Raw genomic sequence first — 20,434 nt, 5'->3', positions numbered from 1 at the left:
CAATGATAACCTTGCTTCCTAAAGGATGTGCACGACCATTCTCCAGATCAACTCGAATGACAGAGTCTTGGAATTGTAGATAGACATGGTTTTTCGACCAGTCATGCACCATTTGTGCTTCCCTCATGAAAGGACGTCCTAAGATCATTTGATATGACATAGGATGCTTGGAGAAATCCATTACAATGAAGGTATGTCTTACCTTGTACCCCAGAACCTTGATCTTAAGGTCCCTTAACATTCCAATAGGCTTAGCAATAGTTCCGTTTGCCATCTTAACCACTATGTTTGTGACTTCGAGGTGAGATCTTCCCATAGATTCCCAACAGTTTTTAGTCACAATGCTCACGCCAGCACCACCATCAAGGATTCCCTTTAGAGTTAATCCCTTGGTAGTAATGGGGAGGGTTGCCTTAGATTCATCCCCTTCAAAGTACTGTCCCAACTTGTTAACAGGTATTTCAACGACCGAGTTTTCATCTAGGTTGGGTTGTAGATCCCAATGTTCCCCTTCATCTTCAAGCGTGTCGGGTCTATCCATATTTGCAAATTGTGGTAACCCCGCCTTTAGTTCTCCATTGAGAAATGCCCGAAGAGCTAAGAATAGCTCAGGATCTTCGTATAATTTGGATATGATCGTGGTTCTGATTTCAAAGGACATGAAATCCATTAGCTTGGACACATTCAATGGTACTTTTCGAGATATCGCTTCTTGACTAGGAACTGGTGAAGATGGAATCACTTCCTCTTCAATGGGGTCAGGCATTCCCTCACTAAACATCCTTTCCAGCAAGAAGGGTGGTTGCCCACTTCCTGATGTCCTATCCTCACTTTCTTCCCGAATGATACTAGGTATAGCTAACGGTTTATGTTTCCTGTGAGACTGAACTTGTGTAGGAAACACTGTATCTGGAATTTTGACTTTTCTCGGGTTTGGTTCCAGTTCTCTTTGTGTTTCTTCCACCAAACCCCTTAAGTGTTGCACTTGTTCAATCTCCTCAACTGGGTTTGGGTAAGTTCCAATCTTTTTCTTGAGGGTTTTTGGCCCACGTGGCTTGTCTTGGGGAGTCTCAGTCAGTTTGGGTAGTCGAGAGGGCATTAACTGACTTGGTTATGGGGCCGAGGAAATTTCCTTCTGTTTTCCCTTATTTATGTACTCGCTTGATTCTCCTTCATTGAGCTCCCGAGTGGGTTCCTCCCTTAAGGTAGTGGCTTTGGTCCCCATGGTTTCTATTGAATCAGAATCATCTTCAGGATCATTCATATACACGGGGTCGTCTCCTGTCCCTATGTTAGTCTTTGAACTAGGCTTGGAGCTCGTGGCATTAAGCGATCTCTTCCGCCGTGTTTTCTTTTTCTTTGCCTGAGCGATTGATGCGGTATCCCTCTCTTCAAGAATGTAGTTTTGATTTTGAAGCATTGATCGTGTAACTACATTCACGGGTACAATGGGTGTGGTTCCCCGTGCTTGGTTGGTGACCTCAACCAAATTCAATGGCGTAATCTTGGGTGCATTAGGATTATGTGGACATTGAGCGATCAAATGATCTATGCCACAACGATTACATGTAAGTACCGGCATTCCCGATGTGCTCCCTTGATTTGGTTGCATTTGACTAGCGATCTTCTGTAGCCTATTAGGGCACTCCGCTACACGATGCGGTCCACCACACTCGTAACATTGAAGAGGTGGTCTCCTTGCCAAGGTATTAAGGTTTTTCCCTCTTGTGGCGAGATCAGACGCTTGATATACAGGCTTGACTTGCCCAAAATGATCCTCCATGTAGTACTGGGGAGTCATTTCAAACGTATCAATCCCGTATGGAGCAGTGGGGTCTATCTCCTCTTCATAATCCCCACACGTGCTATGTGTCTCACAACCCATCTGGTTTATTGGGGTAATCCTTGGATGTGGAGGTTGTGGTCCTAGCACTAGCGGTGGTAACGGCACAGACTGGACTACATTCAGATTCCTTGGAACTATGTGCTATGACGGTTGCTCGACAGGTTGTGCAGGCATTAGCGCGGGTACTTGAGGTGTGTTTGACCAGGCTAGTGGTGCCTGATTTGCCAACATTCGCTTAAGTACTAGGCAATCTTTAGATTGATGGCCATACTTACCACATGCATTGCAATTCCCATTGAATTTGACTCTAAATGTGGGACATTCACTCGTGCTATGTGGTCCTAAGCACACCGAACACCATTGTTGCTCTCTCCTTGGGTACATATGGCTATTCTGAGGAGCTCGATTACCCCTAAAGTATTCTTGGAGAGCCTTAGTAAGGTCGGTCACAAACATTTCAGATATCTTGGGTTCCTTGGCAATAGGTTTCATCGTCATTGGCTCGTGCCCAGATACTTGCGAACTAACGGATTTTGTTTCTGAAGACACCTTTTTACCTGCAATCATCAAGTTGTCTTCTAACTGGATTGCATTGGCAGTGACTGCTTCCCACGTTGTAAGACCTCTAATGACTAGGCCATTGTAAATGTCCTCGTGGCGCAATCCTCGGATGAATCTATCGAGCAGTTGGTTATTATTGAAGCGCTCATCGAGAGTGCAGCGAGAATTTAGATGCTTCAATCGACTTATAAAGTCTCTCACTGACTCCCCTTCCTCGCGTTCAGCTTTTTGGAGTTGAGATGCTACTCCCCAAAGCACACCCTCACGTATGTATTCTTTCAAGAACAATCTCTTCAGAGTGGGGTAGTGAGTGCGCTCTTCAACCCTTAAGGTTCGATACCAATCTCCGGCCTTCCCACTCAAGGTTAAGCCTAAGGCTTTACACTTATGCAACTCATTGTGCTCTTCCAAGGAATCACACACGTGTTCAAAGACTTCAATGTGCTTCCTAACATCCTCGTTACCACTGAAGTTTTGAGTGAGCTTAGCCACTTGTACTGCCTTGCTTCTAGGTTCTCTCTCAGGCATACCCTGCATGTTTTCTGCAATATATCGTCCGATCGTCTGAGCAAACGCGGCGAGATCACCTAGGTGAGCAGGCATAGCTGGTGGAGGCACTTCTGGGATAGCCTGGCTGATAGGAGTTGGCGTTGGTCTGAGTATGTTGGCAAATGACGTAGGATATGATATGTAGCTAGGCCTAGCTCCTATTGGATAAGGGTGGTGATAAGGCGATCGTGGAGCATACGCCATTGGCATACTAAGAGGCATAGGAGCTACATGAGCATGAGTAGAGATAGGTACATAGGGTCGATAGGCACTGGCACGCACTGTTGTAGGTACTGTTCCACTAGGTAGCGATGTCGTACTAACTACAGTGGTAACAGGTGCGCTTTCTGTCATGCTCATCATTGGGGTAGGCATTGTGGATTCCTTAATGGAAAGTTGAGCCAAGGTTGGAAAGCTAAAGTTACTGCTCGTGGGCTCAACCTGCATTGAGACTCCAGGCGAAACAACGTACGAAGGGTCTATGGGACTCACCGAGGGAGTCTCCAATTGTGATAGGGTTGGTTGTTTGGCCTTGCCCGTATCCAAAAATCTCATAGGGCCAGTGGAAACTAAGTTCACTCCCCTATTTTGCCTCTCAATTTGGATAATTCTATGAATAACCTCACATATCATTTGTTGTTGCTCCTCTAGATTAGTGGCGCTAGATGTAGATCGTAGGACTTCTAACCAACCCACATGGTATGTGTAACCCGTGTATAGGTCCGTTAGAGTCTCTGTGTGTAGATCATATTCCCAATTTTCATTGAGAAATATCCCATCCAGACTTGGTGTGCCAAACGGTTCTCTTGAAGTGGACGCAATGTCACTTCTTAAGGGTTGGCTTCTAGGGACCTCTACTTTAGGAAGAGCATCGGAATGTGGTAGCTCAGTAGGGCCCTCATTAAACGAAGTGGGTAGAATATCCACATGGACACTCTTTGGGAGGGTAGGGTCTACATAAGATGTGAATGGCGAATCCACTATCCCTCCTTCTTCATTTACTTCGCTTGTCGCATGTTCAGAGCGTGTAGCTCTACTAAAGGTCTCTATTAGACAACTAAACATGCTAGATCCGGGTTGTGGGGCCCAACCTGGCATGTTTTGGCTTGTCTCCTCAGGGTTCTTGGTAGGGTGTCCTTCCATGGCTTCTGAGTCAGAGGACGAGTCACTATCCACTATTCGTGGATCTTGGGTTGCACTCCCTTGGGTTCCAGCCGAAGGCCAAGATGCTAACGTGGAGGGATGGTGTGAGCCTGCGTAAACTAAAACACTTTCTAGTGGTTCAGACTCTAGCACCCGACCAGAGCGTAGATGCATGTGACGTGGGTACCCTACATGCGTTGGTAACTACCCTTGAAACTCACACAAGTGGTTTCTTTTCGCACCCCGTTTTTACTTGTTTTTGTATCGTTTTTAACTCGTTTTTTACCCCCTTACTTATGGTCGAACTTGGACTAGGGCGTGTGATAGCTCGAAACGAGCGTATCGTTCAAAGGATCCTACTGTGCTTTACAGCACCGTGTTTGCCTATCCAGAGCTCCTGTGGTCCTCAAAACAGTCCGTTTCCCTTGGGAGGAAGGGCCGAAAGCCTATTTGCTTGTGGAGGAAAGGGTGAGGGCTTTATCCCACATGCTCACTTTACTCCTTGGGGAGTGGGCTACATATAGGGCACAACTTCCCATAAGCTCTCACTTGAAAGAAAGCTATGGAGGCTCACTCTCCTATATATATATATCAAAAGACCGAGACCGGGGCCGTGGGTCGTGGGTCAATTGGGGTTCTTTCTTTTCAAAAAAAATTTCTCCAATTAAAAAATCTTTCCTCTCCACACGTTTGGTTCTTTCTTTAAAAATAAAATTTTATTTTTTATTTTCTATAATTTTTTTTATTTTATTTTCTATTTTTTTTAAGATAAGTTTTCTAGGGTTTCTTTAGGGTTCAGCCTTGGCCGCGGCGCAGTTCGCACACAGCACAGGTCTAGGGATTCAAAAACCCCCCCTCACACGCAGAAAACCAGATAACAGAATGCACGCCCACACGCAGAGCGGAAAAATAACAAAAGAAACAGAAATGCAGAAGACAAATTGCAGAAACAGAGATTGAAAACCACAGAAACACCTCAACAGCAACACAGTCCCCGGCACAGCGGCGCCAAAAATGTGCGCTTTTGCCGCACAGGTCGTAGCTGGGGACTTGCCGGACACCGTATGCGAGCCACGAATGGCTGCAAGCATACAACCAGGGAAGGAAGCTCAAACAGAATGCAAAGGGTGTGTCACTCACCGCTCAACCGCCGCCTTGAAGGATTCCCGCGTCGCAGTGAAGAAGGAGCCGCCGTCGCTGCTCTACCGCCTCTCCGCCGCCGTGCCGCTACACAGTGCTCGATCGCTCTCTCACTCTCTCTCTCTCTCTCTCACGCAGGAGAAGGAAACCCAAGAGATAAGGCAAAAGCACTCTTGTATTCACAACACATGAGAATGAGGATTTTAGGGTTACATTTGACTCTTATAGGTGACTTGGCCGTTCACACTTGGGCGCCCATACATGGCCGGCCGACCCTAACCCTTATCCTACTGATATTCAAGGTGCGCCTCTCATCGGCGATCACCCAATCCCTTCATCCTTAACATATGGTGCCGACAAGCCCGGCCCATGACTCATAATATTTAAATTAATGACGTAAAACATAGTACGTCTCAATGTCCGTCATAGGTTAACAGATGATTTTTCAATTCAAGGGGATGAGGAGGATATGCCTGAGAAGTTGGCTAAGGTCTTTGATCGTTGTCAGCAAACAGGTATTTCCTTGAATCCGGAGAAATGTGTTTTTGGCATTAAGAAAGGAATCTTGCTAGGTCACATGATTTCATCTGAGGACATTACTGTGGATGATAGTAAAATCAATAAGATACGTGATCTGCCTGCTCCTACAACCATGAAGCAATTACGAGGGTTTTTGGGACATGCTAATTATTATCGCGGATTCATATTGAATTTTGCTTCGGTGGTAAACCCTTTAACTACTCTTCTTCGGAAGGATGTACCCTTTGAATGGTCACAAGATTGTCAGGAGGCTTTTGATACGATCAAAGATCGATTGATAAAAGCACCAGTTTTGATACCCCCAGATTGGTCTAAACCTTTTCATATTCATGCAGACGCTTCACACACAGCTGTAGGAGCAGTTCTTTGTCAAGCAGACGATAAGAAGGTAGACCATCCGATTTATTATGCGAGTCGCAATTTGACAGAGACAGAGAGAAATTACACTACAACGGAGAAGGAATGTTTATCCATGGTATTTGCCGTGAATAAATATCGACATTATTTATTGGGCAAGTTTTTTACAATTTATGTGGATCATCAAGCACTAAGATTCCTTTTGAACAAGACAGATCTTGCGGGGCGAGTAATTCGATGGATGTTACTTTTTCAAGAGTTTGATTTTGAGGTGGTTACTCGTCCTGGAAAATCTCATGTATTGGCGGATCATCTTTCTCGGCTTTTGACTGAGGATATTGAGGAGGGAGTGGATGATGAATTGCCTGATGCGGCATTATTTTTGACCGATTGTACACTTCCTTGGTTTGCAGATATTGCAAATTTCTTGAGTACTGCTCATTATCCAGGAGGCGCCAGCAAGTATGAAAAAAAGAAAATTTTATTGCAATCTCGCCACTACACCCTCTTTGGTGGTTATTTGTATCGTTATTTTCCTAGGGAGGGGGTGTATCATCGTTGTGTGCGAGGGGATGAGATACCTTCTATCTTACGTGCACTTCATGATGAGCCATGTGGAGGTCATTTTGCGGGGGAATTAACCGCTCGCAAAGTATTGCTAGCAGGGTATTGGTGGCCAACTGTTTATAAAGACTCTTTTGAGCATTGTAAACGTTGTGATAAGTGTCAACGGGTTGGTCGACCCACACCACAATTTGCGACCACTTTAAATCCAATCTTGGCTTTAAAACCTTTTGAGAAATGGGGAATTGATTTTGTGGGTCCGATTGATCCACCCACTCGTTATCGATCCAATCGATACATTCTTGTGTGCACGGATTATGTGACCAAGTGGGTTGAAGCTAAACCTTTGAAAACGGATAGGGCATTGGATGTCGCCAAATTTTTGTATGAAAATATCATTACTCGTTTTGGTTGTCCGTTGGAGTTGGTGAGTGATCGTGGTTCTCATTTTTTAAATGAGACTATTACGGAATTAACGGAACTTTATAAAATCAAGCATCGGAAATCCACTCCGTATTATCCTCGAGCTAATGGTCAAGTGGAGGTGACCAATCGAATACTGGGAACGATTTTGACCAAGACAGTATCGGAAAATCGACGCGATTGGGATGAGTGATTGTTTGAGGCTTTGTGGGCATACCGTACCACATTTAAGGTTACGACTCAAAATACACCTTTCACTCTAGTGTATGGTATACAGAAGCAATTTTCCCAATAGAGAAGGAAATACCCACATTACGCATTGCCTTGGAATCTCGACTAGGTGAGAAGGAATCTTTAGAGGCTCGATTACTGGCCTTGGTGAGGTTGGATGAGATACGTTTAACGGCTCTGCAAAATGTTGAGGCGATGCAACATAGACGAAAGGCTTGGCACGATCGTCACATTAAGGTGAGGGAGTTTCAAAAGAATGATCAGGTTTTAGTCTATGACAATCGATATTATAAGTTTCCTGGCAAATTACAAATGAGGTGGTTAGGCCCTTTCAAGGTGTTAGAAGCCTTTAATAATGGTTCTTTGATTGTCCAAGACCCTGATGCTGTAATAGCTCCTTTTCATGTTAATGGTCTTAGGGTGAAACATTATTTTGTTTAAGTTGGTAATTACGTGGGTCAAGTTGGTTCATTGTATACTTTTCACATGAGTTTTGCTCTTTATTATTTTGCGTTGTTCTGATGGGATTGGTGGGTTTATCAGGTTTTGGTGCGATCGATTCGATTTTCTTTTATACAGGTGGTATGGAGTTTTCTCTCAATGCTTTGTTTTATTTTCTTCATCCTTATGTGGTTTGGTTTGGGTGGGATGGTATTTTAGCATTAGTTGTAGACCCTGTTTGGGTTGATGAGTTGGAGTGGTTGTTCCGGTGGTTGGCTGCCGGGGAATCTCTTCCAATTGCTGAGAGCGACTTTGGTCGCATGGCCCAATCTTTGGCCGTTATTGCGTCAGAGATTTTTTGTTCAGGTGTGGACACCTTAACCGATGCGTCCGATGATTCTTTTCATCCTGAAGATGTTGTGGTAGACTATCTTGATGAGGAGGATAAGGATGAGGGTTTGGGCTTTGGCCTCCCTCATGGCTTGTATATCAGATACTTCTACCTAGAGAGAGTAGTTTTGTTTTGAGAGCTGTACTTTTGAATGAGACAGAGGGCCATGGGGTGATACCTCAACTTTTGCCTTTTGGTGTAGTGAATGTGCCTGTGAGTTTTCGCACCGTTTTTTCTGAGTCCCATGATGTTAATTAGTTTTGTTTTTCTTGTTATTTATTTCCAAAAAAAAACTTTAAAAAGAAACAATTGTTTTGTTTGTGTGATTTGTTATGTGTTTTTGTTGTTTATTTTGGTTTGCATGTGGATTGGTTTTTTTGTGTTTGTTTGTTTTTAATTTTAGGTACATTATGTTTCTTGGAAGTTGTAAGCTAATTGTTTGAATGGTTAGTATGTGCAGATATGGTATTTTCTTTGTATTTTTGCATTGCTAGGTGCAAGGATATTGGGGAGTAACTTGGGAACAATGATATCATAGTATTGAAGATTGTTTCTAGACATGCAATTTTTGCTACTCAGAGGATATGCAGTGTTCCACAGGTGTATTTTCTCCAATATATTTGGTTATTTTTTTGGTATCACTTGCATGGTGTGTGTAATAATGGGGAATGTGAGTTGTGTTAATCCAGTTGCAATTGCTTGGTACTTGACTTATATGATTCTTTCTTTTGGAAAGATTTGGGGTTTATTAGTCAAGGATACTAATTCTATGAGTTTCTTGCTGAGCTCTGTAGTAGAAATTGGTCATTACCACATTCATCTTAACTAGGCATGTGCTGCATTGACTATATTTTTTTCTCTTTAATGGTAGGTAACAGCTTGGAAGTGCTTAAGAACTCTAGTGGAAGGAACTTTTCTCTCTTATTCCTGGGTTATAATGACCATAATAGTCTCGATTTTCATGATGAGCCTGGGGAGGGTTTTCAAATCATTGCCTTTGAAAAATGATGGAAAAAAAACAAAGAAAGAAAAAAAAAAGAAAAAAAAGGAAGGAAGAAAAATAAAAATTCAAATATATGTATGTGGTATATGTGGTCTATCGCCTTAATGGTTCTTGGTAGGTGAGGAGAGTCATGCTGGCAGGGTTGTCAGTACTCTAAATCGATGCCTTGGGCTGTTTTGGGATAGCCATCGTCATGTGAGCTTGGTAGGTTCTTGGAGTCAACCTAGCCGGGTGGCAAGGTCTGAGAATCGCAGCCTAGTTTCATATGGGGTGGTTGCCATTGTGGTGTGCATTTGGTTATTAAAAAAAAAAACAAAAGAGAAAAAAAATTGAAACGAGAAAGGCATGGTTCTGATATAAGGGAATTTCAATCAGGCAATGACTTCCATGGTTAGTTGTGCTACTATTGTCTTTATGAAATATGGAAGTGAGTGGAAGGTAGTTTTCCTAGAGTTTTGTAGTTATGGATGGGTTGTTTCCTATTTGTTAAAGTGAAAATATTATAGACATAGTGAGGATGTTGTGGTAGTTGCTATTTTTACTGTTTTTTGGGATTTGATGTTTGCTTAATAAACCTTTTGGTTTATCTATTGGTTAGTGTTATATAAGTCTTGTAGTGGTGTTTGCAACTTGGATTTTCATTCACTCATTTATGTGTGCTGATGTGAAGGTGTTGAAGGTTTGTTTTTATTTTTGTTTGTTTGTTTGGAACGGTATAATTCTAGTGTATGGTTGGTGATTGTTTCAGAGTGATGAAGTGGAGATGTGATGCTAGGCAGTGATGGTGAAGAAGTTAAGTGTGGGGGAAGCTGTAAAGTGAAGTTACTGCTGTGTTCGCGAGGACGCTCACATTTCAGTGTGGGGGGAATGATGACCCCTGGATCGAAGTCATTTTTAGCAATTTTTAAGGTTTAAATAGGGTCAATTGTGGTTATTTTAGGTGCATTTCCATGGTATTTGAAAGCATGTGTGTGTGGAATGTCATGGTATTTGCATGCATTATGATTGTCGATGTTGTCCATTGGTGTAAGCACATTGCATGGGAATGGTGACGATTAATATTATTTTGTACATAAATAGGAGGTTGTATGTAAGTGGGTAGAGAGAAGAGAGAGAACGAGGGGAAGAGAACGAGGGTTAGTATAGTTAGGTGGGAACGCAAATTTGTAGACCTTAATGTGGGTACAAATTTGTAGACCTTAATGTGGGTACAAATTTGTAGACCTTAATGTGGGTAGAAATGAAAAATTTCAAATTAAAAAAATTGGAGGGGTGGGTAGTTTTAGCACCCGTTGGTATCACCAACTTCTTGAGAGAATAGAAGAGAGAGAGAAAACGTTTCTTTTCTCTGGCTGGCGTGGAGAACACGAGGAGGAGGAGGAGGAGGTAAGTCTATTTTTATTATTGTTTGTTGATTAATGTGTGTGTGTGTAAGAGCTTGTTGCCGCTGCTGCCAGCGCTGCATAATCGAACAGAGAGAGAGAGAGAAGAAGTGGGTGAGAATGGGTGAGCGTATCAGTGCGTGTGTGTGTGTGTGTGCACTCGGCAACAGTGGGGAGTCTGTGTGTGCACTCAAGTGCAAGGGAGCGTGTGCGCCAGGCATAGGCGTTGGGTGGCAAGAATGTGACCAGCAAGCAAGTGTGTGTGTGTTGCAGGGAGCGATGGCGCAGATGGTGCAGGCTCAGCAGCAAGCTTTGGCTATCGTCATGCCTGTCTCCGTGTACGTCACGACCTCCCTCTACGTGGGGGACCTTGACCCCAACATCGCAGAAACGCAGCTTTACGAGATTTTCAACCAAGTAGGGCAGGTGGTTTCTGTTCGAGTTTGTCGTGACCTATCGACCAAGAGATTGTTGGGCTACGCGTACGTTAACTACAATTCTGCAAACGACGCCGCTGATGCCATACATTTCCTGAATTTCACGCCTATAAATGGGAAGGCAATGAGGATAATGTATTCGAATCGTGACCCTACTGTTCGAAGGAGTGGAACTGCCAACATATTTATCAAGAATCTAGATCCGTTAGTAGATAACAGGACATTATATGATACATTTTCTGTATATGGTCCTGTCCTTTCATGTCGGGTTACCACCAATGCTGCTGGCGAATCCAAAGGGTTTGGATTTGTCCAATTTGAACAAGAAGAGTCAGCTGAAAATGCTATTAACAGAGCAAATGGCATGATCATACATGAAAGGCAGGTTTTTTGTGGGTCCATTCATGAAAAAAAAAAGAGCGAGATTTGGCCAGTGCTGCATCAAAGTTCAACAATGTATATGTCAAAAAACTTCATGGATGCAACCTCAGAGGAAGATCTTCGAGAAGTCTTTGGAGCGTTTGGACCCATCAGCAGTGCGGTGGTCATGAGGGATGCTGATGGCAAATCAAAGGGTTTTGGTTTTGTCAACTTTGATAAAGCTGAGGATGCTGCAAAGGCAGTGGAAAGCTTGAACGGCAAGTGTATACGGGACAAGGAGTGGTATGTCGGTAGAGCTCAAAAGAAATCGGAGAGGGGGGCAGAGTTGAAAACAAAATTTGAGCAGGTTCGAAAGGAAAGGGAAGGAAGCCTTCTGCTTGTGGGTAGCGCTCCTTAAGTAGAGAGAGAGAGAGAGAGAACTATGGTTGTTAGTGGCTGGTCACCTGTAGGAGTAAAAAAAAATAGATAGAAACGTGGCTCTCCAAATGTCTGTAATGCAAGAAGAGAGAGGGTAATATGGCTACGCTATATGTGTGTACATGCAAAATAGGAAAGAGAGAGAAAGAGATTTGATCACTTTGACATGGTGCATACTTAAAAGTAAAAGCATGAGAGTGTGAGAGAATGTATTAGATTGTGTGCATTATTCTTGTGTTTGTGTTTCAGGAGGAGGAAGAAAAAGAAAAAAAAGAAAGAAAGAAGGAAGAGAAAGAAAAAAGAGAAAGAAAGAAGAGAAAGAAAGAAGAAGAAGAAGAGAGTTCACGAGAATAATGAGTAGAGAGAGAGAAGAAAGAAAGAAAGAGTTTTGAAGTGTGAAAGAGAGAGAGTGAAGAGTGGAGTGAAGTGAAGATTAGCCAAATGTTGAATGCAGTGATGCTGTTTGCAGATTGACTGGAACGTGGAAGTGTTGGAGATATTGGTTCTTTTTCATTAAATTCTTGGAAACAATTTACACAAAACCATTTTGATATTAAATTTCTTTATTCAGTTTAGAATGGTGAAGTTGTGTCTTGAGAATCTGTTAGGTCGTAGTAGTTTGTTCTTTTTCATTTGTGTGTTTGTGTGGGTGTGTGTAAATAAAACATTGTAAATTATTTCATACAAAAAGATATCTTTTCGGTGTGTGTTTCTAGGATTTAGGCTGTGTGTGGTTGTTATTTAGGACGCATTCACTGTTTTAGTGGGTATTTAGTGCGTTGGACTAGAGAGTAGGAAGGCCAGTCAGAAGAAAAGCTGTGAAGCTTGCCGTTGAGGCTGTGAAGCTTGGAGCACACCGATTTCTATCAGATCTGAGAGCTTGGCCTATCGGGTAAGGTATTCTAAACATCCTTGAGTGGATTGCAGGTGATTCAGGCAGAAACAAAGCAAATTAGGGCAACCCAAAGCAAAAGAAAATTTTGGTTTTTGGAAGCTTTCCATTGAAGCTTGGAAGCGGTGATGTATGGTGAAAATAGATGCAAATCTGGCAAAGACACATGTATGTGACAAGGATGAATGTATTGGCAACTCATGTACAAGCCCTACATTGATTTTGGAGAATTTTTTATGCATTTGAATGAGTGGAAATTACTGGTTTTTTGAGCTCTCACAAAACAGAGAAAAGGAAGTCAAATTTTGATGAATTTGGAGCAAGTTTTTGGCAAAAATCAGAGCATTGATGGATTGCACACTTGCCTAGGTGTGTTAGGGATCTAATAGCATCATCAATTAGCAACATAATCACTCCTAAATCCCTCTACAGCAGGCGACACAGGCTGCAATGCAGAAACAGAGCATTTTGTGATACTTTTACTGAGTGGAGGCCACAATTCAACTTGGGTGCTGACATATTCCAAAATTGGGTTAGCAATTGGTTGCTACATACACTTGAGAAGGAGGCTATATGATTGGATTGATCAATTATGCCTAATGGAGCTGGAAATGAGCTGATTAAACAGGCTGTCTACTGGTTGCAGAGAAACAGAGTGTGATTAATCGATTAATTACTCACTGGTCTTAAACAATTGGTCCAATTCCTTTTACATGGAGTTAGTGGACATCATTTCTAAGCTAATGAATGCCTGGTTGCTCAATTTGTACAAGGATTGAAGAAATTAGAGCAAATCTACTACTGGTTTTTTTGGTTTTTCTCAAAACAGAGAAGGGGGTTTGACAAGGATTGATATGTACGCATGTTGGATGGTGTTGATATTCAACATTGAGGTTGTTTAGGTGTCAATGCAAGTTATCCATACTTGATTGAACCACTACATTTTAATTTGGAGCCTTGGAAAGCGTATCAAAACAGGGTATCTTGGTCTGTGTGAGCCAATTCATTTTGGATGCATACAAGTTGATTTTCTACATCAAAACTGAAGTTTGTTGACTACTTTGGAGTATCTGGAATACTCATTGAAGTGTGGTTGAGCTGAGGAAGGTTCGTTTACAAATTTGGACGTGTGCGAAAGGTGTATTTGCATTGAGCAATATGTCGGATAATCCACTACAAATTGTTGGTGAAAAGCTGGATCGGAAGAACTTCCAGGCATGGAAGTACAGGATCAAAAGTTTTCTGAAGTAAAAGGTTTTTGGAATCTCATTACAGGTGCTGAGCCACAGCCGGAACTACCCCGACAACCTACACAGTAGAGCAGGTTATAGCTCATAAGCAATGGTCAAAAAGAGCATTCAAAGTGTTGCATTATCTGTCTATATGTATTTCGGATGCTATGCTCATACACATACATGATGCTGAGAATCCCAAGGATGCATGGGATACATTGGTGAAGTTGTTTGATACAGACACGAGTGCTCACAAGTCTCAGTTTGCGACAACAGATACATAATGTGAAGTGGAATAGAAGGAGCATCCATGATTATGTACAAGAGATAAAGAAGTATGCAGATGCATTGGCAACAATCAATGCCCCCATACCTGATGATGATTTGGTAGACATTACCTTGCGTGGTCTTGGCAAGGAGTATAAATCTTTTGATACATCTATCTCGGTTCGGAGTATAGGTTTACCTGACTTTGATGAGTTGGTTTCACTCTTGCTTGTTAAGGAAATCAAACTCAGTGATTCCTTTCAGGATGCATCTACTAGCCATGATGATAATGGCAGAAATCAGGCTTTCTATTCCCAAAGAGGATTTAGAGGCAGGGGGAGATTCGCATCACGTGGCCGTGGTAATGTCGTGGATGGCAGGACAGGTCACCACAACAGAATTTTCAGCCTTCATATGGTGCTAGAAGTGGTCGTGGATATACACCTCAGAGAGGAAGAGGTAATCCTCGTGGTAGAGGACGTTGGCAAGGCCAACAAACATCTATGCAAGATGTGGAATGCCATTACTGTGGGAATTTTGGTCATATGGCACGTGATTGTTTCCGCAAACAAAATGATTTGAGAGGGGGTAGAGCACAACATCGTGGACATTATGCATAACATGGTGGTGGAAATTATGCATATGCACAAACCCAAGGCTTGGACTATGATGAAACATTTAGTCCAGTGGAAAAGATGGGAACAGTGAGAGCAGTCATTGCTATGGCTGCAACAAATGGTTGGGAAATGCATCAAATGGATGTGAAAAATGCATTTCTAAATGGTGATCTACAAGAAGAGGTTTATATGGCACATCCAGAAGGATATGTACACCCAAAGTATCCCACTCATGTATGCAGATTGAAAAAGGCATTATTATATGGTTTGAAGCAAGCACCTCGTGCTTGGAGTGATAAGATGAGAAGATATCTTATCTCCCTTGGATTTCAGGTTTCTACCGCAGATTCTTCACTCTATGTGAAGAAAATAGATCATGGGATTGTTTTGCTTGTCATCTATGTGGATGACTTGATTATCACAGGTGATCATGGTACAGATGTTATGCATGTTAAGAAATCATTGAGTGGACAGTTTGACATGAAAGACTTGGGTGAATTAAGATACTTTCTTGGAATTGAAGTGATCGAAGACCATGCAGGTACATGGTAAGTGCAATGCCAATATGCATTGGATATGTTGGCAAAATATGGCATGATAGGGTGTAAGCCTATGAGTACACCTTTGGAGCAGAATGTGAAGTTGCGGGCTGATTTTGGTGAAGTGTTGGATGATCCATCTTTGTACAAAAAGATGGTTGTGGTAGTCTCATTTACATGACTATCACACGCCCGGATTTGAGTTATGCTGTGGGGCTGGTAAGCCAGTTTATGCAGAGCCCCAGAAAACCTCATTTGGATGCAGTGAGACGCATTATGCGATATGTAAAGACCACTGCACATTATGGTCTTCTTTATGCGAGTGGTAAAGGCTTGAATGTACATGGCTACACAGATGCTGATTGGGCAGGTAGCTCATATGACAAGAGGTCTACTAGTGGTTATGCCTTTACACTTGGAAGTGCCGTGGTGAGTTGGAGTAGCAAGAAGCAACCTACAGTTGCTTTATCCAGTACAGAGGCTGAATACAAGGGTGCAGCCATTGCTACTTATGAAGGAGTATGGTTAAAGAGTCTCTTGGGGTGAGCCTATTGATGGCAAAGTTGTCATTCATTGTGACAACATGAGCAGTATATAGTTGGCCAAGAATCCAGTGTTTCATGCATGGACCAAACACATAGAGGTCCATTATCACTTTGTCAGAGAGAAAGTGCTGGATGGTATAGTGGATCTATAGTATGTGAAGGCTGAAGAGCAGGTGGCAGACATCTTTACAAAGCCACTTAGCAGGGAGAAGTTTGAGTACTTTCGTACTATGTTGGGAGTACGTGGGATGAGCTTGAGGGGGAGTGTTGACAGCTTTGATAGCCCAAGCTCATCTACATCTTCATCTATGGCAGTATATCATGAGCTTGAGAGGGGCTATTGAGATTCAAGCTCGATGTCAGTGTGTGCCAGCTATGCTATGTGCTGGCATGTTAGGTAGGAACATGTGTGAGACATAAATGACCGCGTCCAGTTGGTCATAGTGTGTGGACATTAGCTAGGGTTAGTAGTGTGTGGACACAACTCATAGTGTGTCTAGTGTATTATGGATTATGGCTTTATGCATTGTGTGAGAAGGGAGATGGCTTCCCTCTATGGTTAGGGTTTGCATTATACATTAGGGTTTGCTGCTGTGTGTGTGTCTCCTCTCCCTCTACCTATTTTTCAACAAATGTCATGACGTGAAAGACCAGACGTGAATGTCATGACGTGAAAGTCAAGACGTGAAAGTTAGGACGTAAATCTGTAGACGTGAAAGTTAGGACATAAATCTATAGACGTGAAAGTCAAGATGTGAAAGTGCAGACGTGAAAGTCAAGACGTGAATCTGCAGGCGTTAAAGTCAGGATGTGAATCTGTAGACGTGAAAGTTAGGACGTGAATCTGCAGGGGTGAAACTGCAGGGACTGACATGGGTCGTGACTTTACAACTATGTTTGCACATGCTTAGGATGGATCATTTATCATTTCTAGAGGGGTGACAATAGCATTGTTATTTTGTTCTTGATGTGCTCTTAAGTCTCCGTATTTGATCTTAAATTTTTTGCTAAAATGATGTCGAGGAAGTAGGGAAGACTGCTAGTTGTTTGCTTGAACAGACAAGCTCTTGTGCTGGTGTTGGATGCACGAGAGTGGTTACTTGGGATTAGCTTTCTGTTTCTTGGGCCTCCATTCTTGTCGAACTATAGGTGAAGTTGTTGGGGTTGAAGTCGACGGTAAGGTTTTCTTCACATTGTTTGATTTTGGCAACCATATGATGGAATTACCATCATAGTATCCTTGTTGTTGAAGGACATGCACAGGTACCCATCTTTGATGAACAATGTAATTTGTTTGACAATGTGCTTGGTGTTGAGGCTTTCTTTGTGCAAGCTTAGGGGACTCTGTGATGCGCTTGGGGACCCAAGCTTTCGTATTTCTTTGGTAGTGCCCTTGTGCTTGCAGCAGTGTTTTTGGTACCCACACTTACTACATTGGTGGAGTTCTTTGAGGAACTTGCATAGGCTTTTGTGGACGCTGTTGTGGATTACTTTTCTTCTTCTTTGGCTTTCAAGTGCTACGTGTTGAGGAAGAGGTTTTGACTATCGAGGCACCCAAATTTGATTGGCACCTTCATAGTAGCCTTGAGCTACAAGTAGCTACTTTTCCACCCACATTTTGATACTATTAAGATATCTTGATTGTGGTTGTCATGGTGGAGTTTTCTTTTGGGGTGATGTGGAAGGTTTAGGTCCCTCCTTGACTTTGGTTGGCGCTAAGGCTGCAGGTTTGAGACTCATGGGCATTGTTGATGATGATGAGGTTAGAGTCTCTTGTTGAGTGGTTGTCAATGACGAGGCCTTTGAGCATGTGGTTGTCTCCTTTGATGAGGTTTGTCGATGAAGATTTATAGGATCTGGGGCCTTTCCTTTCAGTTCCTTGTTAGAGTTAGATGGTTAGGCTCTAGGAAATTCTTCAAGAATAGCTGTTGATTGTGCAAGGCTTTGGCATCGAACTTCGTAGGTGAGGATGGGGTTGAAGGAGTAGAGGCTTTATCGGAGGTGGTTGTTGACACAGATGGTAGGTCCTTGTGTAGAGAGGCTTTTGTAGGAGAGGCTTTTGTAGGAGAGGCTTGTATCCTTTTTCGTTCAGCATCATAGATATCCATTAAAGTTGGATTCTCTTCCTGGCAGTATGATATTGTCAATTTTTTGTCGTTGACCATCATGATGACTCTATCACACTAGAGCAAAGCACAATGGTGCTTGGGCAGCAACAACCCATTTATGCCCCAAGATCAAATTTGCTTCCAACACATACTCAATGATACAAGTGAGGGGGTTAGTTTCAATATACATTGTATGTTCAAAGTACCCTAGACATGGCATGTTCAAGTCTTGTGTAAAGGTAATCCTTTCAGGATGTGCCATGAGTGTTGGTTGACGTAACAAATCCCATAGCTCGAGGGTCATGAGATTGTGTTCTCGTTTTAGATAAAGTTGTGCTTGAGCTGTGGTGATTTCATTTGCAATTTCCAATCCAACCAAAATCATAGGGATCTTTTCAGTAAGATATGTTGGAAGTTCCAGATCGTGCAAGGTTTCTTCCTCCCGTAATAGCAATTGTATTGCATGTAGGAGTGTTAAAGGTGACTGTTTGCATGGATTCATCTAGTGAATACAACGATTCACTTATCCAAGGTCCGCCAATGATGACATCATACACAAGGGAATCTAGGGTGACATGAAATGTAAATTCCATATCACCACGATTGTTCGAATAGTGTATCTGAAGTAACCTGGAACTTCAATGTTTTGTTCATTGGTTCCTTTTGCAAGACTATTGCTTGTCGGGGTGAGGTTAGGTTGTCCCAATGACACCCAAGTGTCTATTATCATGATGTTATGACTTGCTCAAGGGCTAATCAATGCGTGCTTGCACTGAACATCATTGCCTATAGGAAAATCCAACCATACCATGATAGAGTCATCCAAAGGAACTATGGGTGTTTGGCTTATCGTTTCAGCTTTAGATCCTGTGTTTATTTCATATTCTCATTCACTTTCATCCTTTGTTTTGGGTATCAGCTTTTTCAAGAGCACCCAATGCATACAATGGCACACTTGGCCCTGACAATTATTAATGAGGGCTGTTTGGAAACTTGCGAATCCTGGGACAGTCCTATTTTATGTAGTTTGTTATGTCCTTGTATAACTCAGGTTGAGCCATTCAAGGTGCAAGTGTTGATATGATACTGTCTTTATCATGAGAGAAGAGCATTCCTCCGAATGAGGTTTTGAGAGACTGCTTTAATCTTGTAAGGGAATTATCAAATTCCTTACGTGCTTTCTCAAGACTATAGTTCATACAGTCTGTTTCAAATGACTCTTCTGTAGAGAGTATGTCTTCCTCTTGAAAGGGAAAACAGTACTCCTCTAGGCTTTGTATCTTGGTTGCTATTTTAGATTTGGCATTATGAGGTTCAATCACAACCGGTGACCCTGTAAGACATTCAACCATGCTAAGCATGCACTCTTGAGCTCGCTTTGTAGTGCACTGAGTGAAGAGGAAGAACTTGTTTCATCCTCACTTAGTGATGTACTAGAACTTGTTTCATTCTTTGACTTTCTTTTGTTTGTCAGTTTTTCATTATGTTTACCCATGCGACGAGATCGAATTTTCTTTTGGGTTTTTGTATCATGTGTCGTACATATGGGTGTTGAGGTTTGTGTCAGGGATTTCATTAACGTCTTCACAATTTTGTGATCACGTTAACAAAACCTATTGTTAACATATTAAAACTTGTGATCACATTGTATATTCACATGACCTGAGCAATGACCTGCCAGAACCCGCTAGTCCCGTAACACCTCCGGGCTTTTGGTTTTCCCGACGGGCCTGACGGGAAAACTAATTATCCCGGCGGGCCCGCCGGGAAAAAGAAAGAACACCGACGGGGTACTATTCTGTATATAAACACTGCCCGACACCCATCGTACAACTTTTGGGGAGATAGTCCTTGTTTTGGGGGCGTGATATCTCTCCTCAAAGTACTTGTAGAGCTCTCGAGTTGCTAGAAGTGTCCTCTTGGGAAGAACGTCCTTATCTTAGGGGCTGTCATCTTTCCTTGTAGGCACTCCTAAGGCTATTGAGCCACTCGTCCTTAGTTCTTTGAACTGGGGGTAGGGTGTGGTTCGTAGCTAATACTTGCGGAGATTTAGGGACAAATTTGGAGTCATTCAGCTTTGCATTTGAGCCACGTACGTAATCTACCTCATTCTGCTTTATGAATGGTTTGATGGAGCCAAGAGTCCTGCTTAGGGGCTTGTATTGGTTCTTGATACTTGATATAGTTTAGAGTAGACAAGGGTCTATTGTCCTATACTAGAGTATTGGGCAAGCATAGATCTTTGATTTTCTTTGTGAATGTTAGAGAAGGTCTATTGTCCTATACTAGAGTATTGGGCAAGCATAGATCTTTGATTGTGTAAAGTATCCTTAATTGGGTACAAAAGGCATCCTTCATTGGTGGTGCAATGTGCATGATAGTTTCGAAGTAGTTTTGTTTGCAAGATAGTTTGAAGTAGTTTTGTGTT

General features: G+C 42.4%; 1 pseudogene; it reads left to right on the top strand.

The window, feature by feature from the left end:
- Nucleotides 1–10,850: 10,850 nt before the first annotated feature.
- The window catches only part of LOC147610718 (polyadenylate-binding protein 2-like), a 205,369-nt pseudogene continuing 195,785 nt past the window's right edge, over nt 10,851–20,434 (top strand).

The sequence above is a fragment of the Cibotium barometz genome, chromosome 48 (genome assembly GCF_041138505.1).
Source record: "Cibotium barometz isolate CiBa-2024 chromosome 48, ASM4113850v1, whole genome shotgun sequence".
Classification (NCBI taxonomy): domain Eukaryota; kingdom Viridiplantae; phylum Streptophyta; class Polypodiopsida; order Cyatheales; family Cibotiaceae; genus Cibotium; species Cibotium barometz.
The sequence above is the reverse complement of the archived record's forward strand: the minus strand, read 5'-3'. Positions and strand labels throughout refer to the sequence as shown.